The sequence below is a fragment of the Ursus americanus genome, chromosome 12 (assembly GCF_024610735.1).
Source record: "Ursus americanus isolate L20-20 chromosome 12, mUrsAme1.1.p, whole genome shotgun sequence".
NCBI classification, from domain to species: domain Eukaryota; kingdom Metazoa; phylum Chordata; class Mammalia; order Carnivora; family Ursidae; genus Ursus; species Ursus americanus.
The window spans coordinates 62,881,346-62,893,628 of NC_142138.1; positions in this window are offsets into that span (position 1 = coordinate 62,881,346).

Sequence of the window (12,283 nt, forward strand, 5' to 3'; positions counted from 1 at the left end):
GGACAGAATTCACCATCCGCTAGAGTTCAGAGCAGGGCAAAGGCTTCCTGACAGGACATGGGGACTGTCAGTGGGTCCCTGCAGGGATCATCCCGGGGGAGGTGTGCTGCAGCCCACTCTGAAGCCTGGGGAGTGGAGGAACAGCATGCAGTGTGACTACTAGCTCCCGCAGCAAGGAAGCCAAGCCTGTGATAGAGCAGAGCTGAGTAGCTACCTCCCACCCAGTGATGATACAGAACCTTGCGGTTTGCTGGGATGCAGGGCAAGTAACCTTGGGACCCTCCGTCTGAGGCCCATGGCTCCTCTTACACACAGACAGCCAGCTTCATTCATTCATTCATTCATTCATTCATTCATTCATTCATTCATTCATGTTCTCACTCATTGATTCAATAGATATTGGGTGCTTATGTGCCAAGCACTGTGCTAGGCTCTGGGGACAAGACAGAGTCCCTGCCCTCACCAAGCTTACCGTCCAACAGGGAAGGCAAAATCATTATGCCGTGCTGAGTGTCACAGGCACACAGGGAGTACCAGGCTGAAAAGCAGAAGCTTTTCAGGTCTAGGCTGAGCTTCCGGGCAGTTCAACCAGCCCTGGGGAAACTGCCATCAGCTCTTGAGTGGATGTGATCGGCCCCAAACTGCTGGGTTTAGAGAGATGATATGAGCTGGAGACAAGAGGTCCTCAGGATACCGGTGGTACGGAGGATGGAGATGAAGGGCAGAATCCAGGAAATCTCAGAAGTACAGTGGAGAGGAGCTTCTGTTCTGGTGAGAGAAAGGGAGGCATAGAGAAAAGGCCACACCAGTTGGCAGCTCTACAGTCAGGGGCAGTGTTGGGAAGAAGGGCCCTTTCAAAGGAGATGTTAGGGGAGGGCAGGTGACACGTGGCTAAAGGGCAGATGCTGGTGTTGGGAAGTGGAGGTTGCAAATGGAGGCCTTCCTGAGAAACCCAAACAGGTAGGGGAATGGTGGGGGGTGGGGAGACATCCGGTGAGAAGGAGAGATCCAAGGCATGGAAGGGTGGGTGTTTTCAAATGCTAGGGGATGCCTGAGAATGCCCGCAGGTGGAGGAAGAAGCCCACGGAAAGAGAGAGATAGAAAACACAGAGAGAAGAGAAGATAGTTGCTAGCCTGGAGGTCCTGGGAGGGATGAGGATTCAGCAAGTAAGGAGAAGCTGGGCCTTGTGGAGGGGAGAGAGTGCCTCTTCCTTTACCCCAGGGAAGAGGAGGGAACATCCGGTGGGTCCAGAGGTTTCCAGGGGAGGGGCAGGCAGGAGAGACTTGTGCTGACTTGTGCACGTGTGTGCTGAATTTGCAAGTGTGCAATTACATGCGCACGAAGTAACGGGCACACTTTCACGCTGCACACACACACACACACACACACACACACACACACACACACACGTGTGCAGGCATACAGGCCTCCTGCTGTGAATGCGGCAAAGCCGCGTCACATGCGTGCATGCACACACTCTGGAAATCAGGACTGAGGTGGCCCCTGAGCCACGGGAGGCATTCTAAGGTGTGGAGAGAAGGAAGGCAAGGGGACCAGCGTGGGACTGGGCACAGGGAGCCCTGGCTCCAATCCCCAGTTGCCCCGCTAGGGCCTGCTTGATGTCAGGAAGTGACTTCACCTCTTGGTGACTCCGTTGCCTAGAGGGCAAATGAGAGTGAATCATACCCACCCTGCCCCACAACAGGCTACCGAGGCTCACCAGGAACAAAACCCTCCTTTCGGCTGGGTCTCCTCTGCAAGGAAGGAGCGGAGCCCCACGTGGCCCTGACCCACCAGGACTCCCCACCACCTGCCCCAAAACCTGAGCAGGCCCAGGTTTAGCCCCTCCTTCCTGTTGGCCTTCCGTCCCTGTGCACCCCCACCTAACAGCTCCCCAGTCACCTGCCTCGCACCTGCCCAACGTGCAGCAACCCAAGCCATGGGAGGGCGGGTGCACCTGCTTTGCCTTATCCTATTCACTGTCCTAGTGCCTGTCCCTTTTCTGTGAGGTCGCTGGGGATGCTTTATTGGACTCAGCTGGACTATCGGGGAGGCACCTCTGGCTGGGCTTGGGGAAGAGCAAGAAAGGTGGAGAAGCAGTATGTTCTGCTGGCTTCACGATAGCAGCTTCCTAGCCTTGCCATCCGTCCTGCCTGCCTCTGCCCTCCTGAGCCCGGGCCCGACTTGCCCTCATTACTGGGGTCACTGCGTCTTAGAGGTTATGGGTCTCTGAGCTTTCCTTCCTGAGCTATGTGTTGGAGGAAGATTGTGCTGGGAGGCAGTGACCCCCCCCCCCCGCCAACTATCACCGAGGGACTTTCCTCCACTGTCACAAGATTGGCCCCTGGCCGATCAGAGCAAAGGGTCAGGAATCCTCAACCCTCCCTGCTCTCCAAAAACACTGCTGCTGTCCTGCCCTGTCCCCCAGTGCAGCCAATTCTCAAGGCACAGCCAACATTTGCTCTCGGCCTGCCCCGCCAGCCATAGGCAGGCGGAGATGCGAGGAGCGGGGGTTTGGGGCGGGGTGGCTAGTGACAGGCGGTTGGGACTCACTAAGCTGACGGAGGGGACAACACCTTCCCTGTCCCACTCACTGGCTTACCTGTTACTGCTCCCCGCTTTCCTCCACCTGCGCTCGCTCAGAAGACTCTGCAGTATAGTAGTGCTTCATCCGCCTCTGACTGTCTGACCCCGGGGACGTCTGTGAGCTCTGTCACCTGGCTCTGTGAGGAGGGCTGAGCGGTAGTGGGGTGGTGGGACCAGGGCAGGAGGGGGATATGCCAGGTGCACCAGAAGCGGGGCTGGCTAGCTCAGGGATGCAGAGCCTGAGCTCAGGGCTGGCTTGCATGAACTGGGAGCGACTTTCTGACCCACGGCCTAGCGCCATAGCCTTGGTCCTTGAGGGGCTGGAGAGGACAGGGGGCTGGCTTTCTGCAAACTTTCCACCTCTGGTTGTATAAAGACCTCCACACTTATGAGCCCCCCCCCCCCCTCGAGCAGACAGACGGATCATCCCACGCATGCTGTTATTTGTGGACAGCGGTCAGTGTCCCCCTCCAGGTGGCGGAGGGCCGGTGTGCCCAGGTCATTGTCACTCCAGGGTCCCTGACTCTAACAGCCATCTTCAGCAACAGCCTCGCTCCTCTCCTCTCCACACCAGGCCTCCATCACATCCTGGCCAAGGCATTGAACGTATCTAAACCCACTGGGTAAAAAAAGGAATAAAAATATTTCCGGTAGAAGATCACAGGAGCACTGGATGAGAAAACGGAGGTGAAGGGACAAACAGTGCTTTGCAACCTTGGCTGCAGTTGAAGTCACCTGGGGGAGTTGTCTATGGCACGGATGTCCCACTGCTACACCTGGAGCTTCTGATTAAATAGGCAGGAGATGCCACCTGGGTCTTGGGATTTTAAAGCTCCCTAGGTGAGTCTGACACGCGGCCCAGTTTGAGAACCGCTGGTCTAGAATATCATCCAGGCATAATGACCTGCCTGCGCCTTGAGGCCCCTCACCCTTTCCTCCCCGCTGCTGAGGGACCGATTCCAGCCTCGTCTGCACGGGTGAGCATGTTGGCTCTGCCTCCCAGGGGGAAGGGGATGTCACACTTGCTCACAGGCCTCAGCATCCTGGCGAAGGCGGCAAAGGGAGCCCATTGGACGTTTGAGTGCAGAGGTCCCTGGGACAGACACAGAGCCCAGTGTCCGGTCCGTCCTGGAAAGGGCTGGGCACAGTGTCCTCCCTCCCTGGAGGACCAAGTATGTGAGAGGTGGGGGAGGAGGGAAAGCCCGAGAAAGCCTTGTTTGGGACCTCATGCTGCCTGGAGTGATGGCAGGGCTTGGATCAGGCGATGGCCCACCCCCCTGCCCCCCACCTGTGTGGCTTCTCTTCATCTGGGCTGGGCCCCCAGTGTCCATGAGCAGCCTCAGGGGGACACACGCACAGTCTAAGGCAACACCACCTCAAAACACAGAACATCAGAAATCTCGGTGCTATTTCTACTTTACATGGGGAAACTGAGGCCCAGAGAACGGAGATGCCATTTGTTCAAGATTGCTTGGGGAAGTATTGAAGAATTAAGACTAGAACCGAGCCTATCTGATTCAGGTCCTGGAAGCTTTCCACGTTACCACGTACAGGCGTACCATCCAGGGACAGAGCTTCACACGCCCTGGTGTGGGTCCACATGCACACAGCGACGCACACACTGCCACCTAGTCCACCTCGCAGATGGGGAACTCGACAGGAACGCTCTTCTCCCCTCCGACCCCTCGGGCTGTCTGCAGGGGACGTGTAGCTTGAGAAGGCAGCGTCCTCCTGAAGACGCTGAAGCTGTCCCTCTTCCCGGGCTCTTTCATAAAAAAGGCTGAATCATTGAACCATGTTGAACTAGACCCAGGCAAACCTTGTGCCTCTAAAATCGCAGCCTTTTGGAATTCGGTGGAACCCTCTAGGGCAGCACTCCTGCAGGCAGGAGGTGTCTGCAGCGTCCCTGTGCATAGCCAAGAGCATGAGCCTGCATGGCGACGCTGGCCCCCTGCCTTGTTTCCCCAGAGAGTCTCTGAGTTCCTGTGCCCTGCCTGGTTTTATTTCCTCACCACAAAAGGAAGGGTCAGGGTCGAAATCCTTTATAGCTCCGACATGCTGGGGCCCCATGACCTTAAGTGGGCAGCCCCCCCCATCATCCCCTACACAGCCATATACAGCAGCCAGTAGGCACACATGGCTATTTACTTACATTTACGTTTTAATTAAATAAAACGTTGCACTAGTCACATTTCAAGTGCTCAGTGGTCACGAGCGGCTAATGGCCACTGCCCTAGCCAGTGCGGGTACAGAACATTTCCATCACTGCAGACGTTCTGTTGGCTAGAGCTGGAGTCTGACCGTTAGAGAGGGGATCCACGATTAAGAGGCCTTAAATAGGCCAAAGGGAAAAAAGAGGAAATAGAAAGGGCCTCTTTCTCTAAAAGCACTTTCAGGTGGGAAGTAAGAGATTCGGCCTCCTGTCCACAGAGCTGGTGACTAACCTGTGAAGGCCCTGAGGCAGATGGCGGGGGGTGAGTGCACTTTGCCTCCCTATGGCAAAGAGGGCTGGCAGGCTGCAGTGCCCCGCTTGGGGGGTGACAGAGGGTGACCAGAGGAGAGTCTGCCTAGCAGAGGGGCTTTCCCCTGAGCTGGCCTGGCCACCCACCATGTCTGCTTCTACCCCCCAGCAACTCTGCTCAGGCCTGTGCGCCCAGGATACACACATGTGCACGCATGCACGCACACACACACACACGCACACACCCCACCTGATCCCACCTTGGTGCAATAGCTATGCCAGGCCTTCATCTCTCATCTCCAAGGGGGAACACAGCGTCTGTCCCACTGCCATACCCCTAGTGCCCAGTAAAGCACTAGGCTTGGGGACACCTGCTTGCCCACAGCCTGCCCGGAAGTCAGACTCAGGATTGGGGGGAAGCTTTAAGAATTACTTAATGACCAAGATTCAGTCTTCTTCCAATTCCTGGCCCAAAGGAGTGTCCAAACACTCCCATGCCACAGAATGTTCAGTGGCCCCCCTCCTGCCCCCATCATCCAGTGAGCCCTGTCCATGGATGCTGGGGGTCGCAGGTGAGTTGCCCAGAAGGCTCCCTGCAGGAATGGGCCTTTGAGATGAAGCAGGCAGGCTCCACTTGCAGACCTTTTTCCGGGGGGTCCAGGGAGTGCGGGCAGGGAGCAGGGGCGCGGTGGGCGAGTCTAACCTGACCTCTGGGCGGATCTCCATAGTCCAGGAGGCCCGGGACGAAGGAAGAGAGGAAACGCCCCTGCCCCAGCCTGGGGAGAGGGAAGGGGCCACCTCGCTGCTCAGGCAGGTCTCCGAGACTTGGGGGGGGCGGGGCCTTCGGCAGCCCGCCCGGGTGTCACCCGCGCCCCGTGCTCCAGGTAGTGCCTAGTGCCACACCGCGGGCGACAGTCGCTGAGGGCTCACCCTCGCGACCCGCAGGCAGGGACAGGTGGGAGACGTTTCCGCTGCTGCTGTCCCTGCCTTTGGCCACACTGGAAGCCGGAGCAAGTTCGGAGCAAGAGGTTTGGGGCTTGGAATGCGGTCTGTCCCTGCGTCCTTCCCAGTGTCAGTCCCAGGGATGTGCTGCTCCTGAGCAAGAGTGGTTTGCACAGGGCAGGGGGGGGGGGGAGGTTGTGCACGGGTTTATTTCTCCATCTTTTCTGTTCACTAAGCAGAGCTGGGCTCACACCTCCCTCGCCCATGCACCTGCCCACTGTCAGCGAGCCCCGTGTGGACCCATGCCCGGTGCCCTCCGCTGCCCAGAAGTGCAGAACCCACTAGCTCTGAAACCTGAGGAGACAGGAACTTTGAGGGAGCCCCCTTACTCACAGCGTCATTGCTACCCCTTCTCCACTCCATGGCGGGGGCAAAGCCTCCAGGCTCAGAGCTGCCCCAGTGGGGATATTCCAGCCGGCACCCAGCTCCTGCACGGGGTGGAAGGGTTCACGCCAGCTGCAGCCCCCACACCAGGGGCCTTCTCCACTCCCAGCTGTAGGCATTCTCCTGCACACAGGTGAGGGCAGACGGACTCTCCAGATGACCTGCCTTCAGAGGAAAGAAACCTTCACCGGCTCACCACGCCGATTCCCTCTGGGGCTGTCTGTGAGCGGGTGTAAACTCACCAGGTTTCACACAGCCAATGCCTTTGTGTCTTTCCCAGGGATTATTATTTAAGCAACAAGCAGAGGGGAAAGCAGCTTGAGTGTTGACATCTTGGCAGAGGTTGGGGGCTCCAGAAGGGAGGCTGGCAGAGGACTGGGAGAGCCCAGCTGTGACATGGGGCCCTTGACGATAGGGTCCTTCGCAAGGCCCTCCCTCTCGGAGTGGTCAGTCCTCCAATCATCCAGACACTCTCCCAGCAAACTTCCCCAGGGCTGTTTTGTCCTCCTCCCACAGCCTCTTCCTTCTCTCTTGGGACCTTGGATAACGTCCACAGGAGAACTTGAAAACAGAATATCAGAAAGCTCCTTCTGAGGAGATGCGGATGGCTTGGCACAGGTTGAGGGGAGATGGCAGGTGGAGTGTCCTCTAGCTTCCAGGGTCAGGGGGAAGGGGGTCCTTGCCTATCCCTGGTGCCTGCTGGGTTGGGGACCTGGATCTCAGGCAGCAGCTTCTGGAGTGTGTAGATGGGCCTGTTTTATGAAGAAGGAGGGAGGAAGTGGGAGAGCAGAGAGATGGGCAATTTCATCACCTTCCTCTGTCCTGAGCCCTGGGGGGATAGCTACAAGAAAAGGCCTGGAACGGGGAGTTTTCTCCCATTTGTGCCACACTCGACCCAGGAGGGTCTTGGGACTCTGTACTTGGCCGTAGGTCCTGTTTTAGCCTGTGGCATCATGGGAAATATGGCATAAACAGAGGTGCAGAAAGTGCTTGCGATTTGGAGCTCCCTTACTTCCTGCTTTTTGGCTGCCTGAGACTGCCATGTGAAAGAGTCCCAACTAGCCTGCTGGGTGATGGAGCAACATGAGTCATCTCTGCTGAGACCTCCTAGACCAGCCTAACTTCAACATGGGAGGGAGGCCATTGAAATCTTCTAGCCCTGTCAAAGCTGTCCAGACCAGAAGAACACCCCAGCAACCCACAAGAGTGAGAAAAAATAAATGTTTGTTGCTTAAAAAAAGAAGTGGAGAAAGAAAGAAAGAAAGAAAGAAAGAAAGAAAGAAAGAAAGAAAGAAAGAAAGAAAAGAAAGAAAGAGAGAAAGAAAGAGAAGAAAGAGAAAGAAAAGAAAAGAAAAGAAAAGGAAAGGAAAAAAAAGAAAGAAAAGAAAAGAAAAGAAAAGAAAAGAAAAGAAAAGAAAAGAAAAGAAAAGAAAAGAAAAGAAGGATGCTGGACCAAACACTTTCAGTGTTTGGTTCAAAACATAAGGAGCTTGGAAGTCATCACTCCTGTTCACACAACAAGGAAAAAAAAAGATGAACAAATGGAAAATCAACAACTTTTCTTAGATTCAAAAGAGAACTGAGGCCACAGAGCAAACCACTGCCCCCAAAATTAGAGAGACAAGATGGCTAGAGAATCATAACTTACTGGAGCAGAAACCCATAGGCAGAAACCTCCATGGGAACCCGTCCACGGTAGAAAAACCTGAACTGTAATTGACAAATTGCTGGAGGCTCAGTGTGGTGAACATGTTTGAAAATTAAAAACTATGGAAAGACCCAGCCTTGGTGAGGGAGGGGAGGAGGTGGTGCACACACTTTTATGAGTTTTACTTCCAGGAGCCCTACCAGGTTCTCACAGGGAAAATCAGAGAAAAAATCCCCCTTGTGCTTCTAGCAGTGGGAGGGCAAGATAGCCATTTAAAACACTACCAGAAGACTCTGTTCTTTTTTTCCCTTTTTTAGAGTTAGGGAGAGGCAAAGGGAGAATCTCAAGCAGGCTCCATGCCCAGCGCAGAGCCTGATGCAGGGCTTGATCTCACTACCCTGAGACCATGACCGGAGCTGAAATCAGGAGTCGGATGCTTAACAGACTGAACCAGCAGGATGCCCCCAGAGGACTTTGTTCTTAACAAGGCCTGTCCTCAAAATAGATTATTTCACTAGAGCATAATGACAGGGGATTTTACCAGAGCCTAATGGACCTAGGAGAAGGGAAATACCAATTGCAGTCCCCTCTAGCATTCCAATTTCACCTAAGAAATCAGGAGGTGTGGAGGTGGTGGTGGGGTAGTGAATAAGACTGAGAAACACTTGTAAAGATCACAGCCCAAGGACACAGGCTCACTAGAGACTGCAGGAAACTTCCCCTCCCCCTACACCCTACCACCAATGCACTAAAAGCCTATTTACTTCATTCCCCTTCCCCAGTACCTCACATCCAGCTTTCAGTAGACAATACAGTTTGAAGAGACAGAGCAAGCATCAGAACCAGACTCAGATATGAAAAGGATGTTGGAGTCATCAGCTGGGAATTTAAAATGATGGTAATTAATACGCTAAGACTATAACTGAAAAAAGTAGACAACATGCAAGAACAAATGGGTGATGTAGGCAAAGATGGAAAGTCTAAGAGAAAGTAAAAAACAAATGAAGAATGCCTCTGATAGACTCACTGGTAGACTGGACACAGCCAAGGAAAGAATCAGTGGGCCTAAAGGAAGTATCCAATCTGAAGAACAGAGAGAAAAGAGGTTTATAAAATGAATAGAGCCCCAATTACCTGAGAGACAACATAAAAGGTATAATATGTGACTCATAGGTGGGGCAGAATGAATGGATAATGAGATTAGGGCAAATATATAATATTTATGTATATTTTTATTTCTGTAATGCATATAGAGAAATGTTTAAAGAAATATATAAAAATGAAGTTTCTAACTATAGTATTTGCTCAGCATGTTGAGAGCAATGCTATAGACATGAATAGAGGTTCTGAACATTCTGTAATAAGTCCCGATAAGATACATGGCCTCCTAGAAACAGTTGTCTAAATGGAATGTCAGGGGGGCACGTGGCTCCCTCAGTCAGAAAAGCATATGACTCTTGGGGCGCCTGAGTGGCACAGCGGTTAAGCGTCTGCCTTCGGCTCAGGGCGTGATCCTGGCGTTACTGGATCGAGCCCCACGTCAGGCTCCTCCACTATGAGCCTGCTTCTTCCTCTCCCACTCCCCCTGCTTGTGTTCCCTCTCTCGCTGGCTGTCTCTATCTCTGTCAAATAAATAAATAAAATCTTTAAAAAAAAAAAAGAAAGAAAAGCATATGACTCTTGATCTCAGGGTTGTGAGTTCGAGCTCCACCTTGGGTGTAGAATTACTTAAAAATAAAATCTTTTTTTAAAAAATGAGTGCAATGTCAGGTATATCCCCATGATTTTATATAATATATATCGTCTTGCTTTCCTTTCTCTGGAATAGAGGAGAACTTCCTCAACTTCTTAAGAACAAAAACCCTACATACTACTTAATGGTGAAAAACTAGGTGCTTTCTCTTTAAGATCAGAAACAGGGTAAGGATTTCCACTTTCGTCACTCCTATTCAACACTGTACTGGAAGTCCTAGTTAAGGCAATAAAACAAGACGAGAAAAAAGGTATACAGACTGAGAAGGAAGAAATAAAACTGTCCTTATTTGCAGAGGACGTGATATCTATGTAGAAAATCCCAAAGTCAACAACAAAAAGCATCAGTTGTAAGTTAGTCTTATAGCAAGGTTGAAAGATACAAAATGTAAAAAAAAGTACAAAATGTACAAAAGTCAACTGTCTTCCTATATACCAGCAATACACAACTGGAAGTTGAAATTAAAAACACAATACTATTGACATTATTGCCAAAAGAAAGAGAAAGGAAGGAAGGGAGGGATGGAGGGAGGAAGGAAGGAAGGAAGGGGAAAGAAAAAAATTCATAATATATGAATAGATCTATATGAGGAAAACCACAAAATTCTGATGAAAAAAATCAAAGATCTAAATAAATGCAGAGATATTCCATGTTTATGGAGAGGAGGACTTGATAGTGTTAAGATGTCAGTTCTTCCCAACATCATCTATATATTCAATGCAATACCAATCAAATTCTCAACACAATATTTTGTGAGATTTTGACAAACTGATTAAAAATTTATATGCAAAGTCAAAAGACTCAGAAGAGCCAACACAATATTGAAGAGCAAAGTTGGACAACTGACACTATCAACGTCAAGATTTACTATAAAGTGGCAGAAATCAAAGACAGTGTGGTACTGGTGAAAGCACAGACAGATAAATTAGTAGAACAGAATAGAGAACCGAGATACAGACCCATACAACATAGTTAACTGACATTTGGCAGAGAAGCAAAGACAGTTCAATGCAGGGAGGATAGTCTTTTCAGCAAGTGATGCTGAATCAACTGGACAGCCACATGCACAAAAATCATTTTGAAAGGGATCATAGACCTAACTGTAAAGCACAAATTTAACTCCTAAAGGATAACATAGGATAAAATCTAGGTGACGTTGTGATGACTCTTTAGACACAACACCAAAAGCATAATCCATGAAAGAAAAATTTGATAAATTGTATTTCATTAGAATTTCTCTGTAAAGAACACTGTTAAGAAAATGAAAAGACAGGGGCGCCTGGGTGGCACAGCGGTTGAGCGTCTGCCTTTGGCTCAGGGTGTGATCCCGGCATTCTGGGATCGAGCCCCGCATCAGGCTCCTCTGCTATGAGCCTGCTTCTTCCTCTCCCACTCCCCCTGCTTGTGTTCCCTCTCTCGCTGGCTGTCTCTATCTCTGTCAAATAAATAAATAAAATCTTTAAAAAAAATGAAAAGACAATCCACAGAGAAAAAAATCTTTACAAACCACATATTTAATAAAGGGCTGTTACACAAGATATACAAGGCACTGAAGCAATCAAAATGTCCTTCATGCAAAAGAATGAAACCAGACAACTTTCTTACATCACACACAAAAATAAATTCGAGGTGGATTAAAGAAATATGAGACATGAAACTGTAAAACTCCAAGAAGAAAACATAGGTAGTAACTTCTTTGACATCACTCACGCAACATTTTCCTAGATATATCTCCTCGGGTGAGGGAAACAAAAGCAAAAATAAACTATTGGGAGTACACCAGAATAAAAAGCTCTTGCACAGTGAAGGAAACCAGCAACAAAATGGAAAGGTAACCTACTGAATGGGAGAAGATATTCACGAGTGATATATCCAAGAGGAGGTTAATAAATCCAAAATACATAAAGAACTTGCACGCTCAACACTAAAAGAACAATCTGATTAAAAATTGGACAGAGGACTTAAATAGAGGTTTTTCCAGAGACATAAAGATGGATAACAGACACTTGAAAAGATGCTCAACATCACTAATCATCAGCGAAATGCAAATCAAAACCACAATGAGAGCGCCTGGGTGACTCAGTCGGTTAAGCGTCTGCCTTTGGCTCAGGTCATGATCCCATGGTCTTGGGATGGAGCCCCACATCAGGCTGTCTACTCAGCGGGGGTGTCTGCTTCTCCCTTGCCCTCTGCCCCTCCTCCCTGCTTATTCTCTCTCTCTCTTTTTCTCTCTCTCTCTCAAATAAATAAATAAATAAATAAATAAATAAATAAATAAAATCTTAAAAAAAAACCCACAATGAGATTTCACCTTATACCAGTTAGAATGGCTAAAATAAAAATGACAAGAAATAACAAGTGTTGGCAGGGATGTGCAGAAAAAGGAATCCTTGTGCACTATTGGTTAGAATGTAAATTGATGTAGCCACTGTGGAAAACAGTATGGAG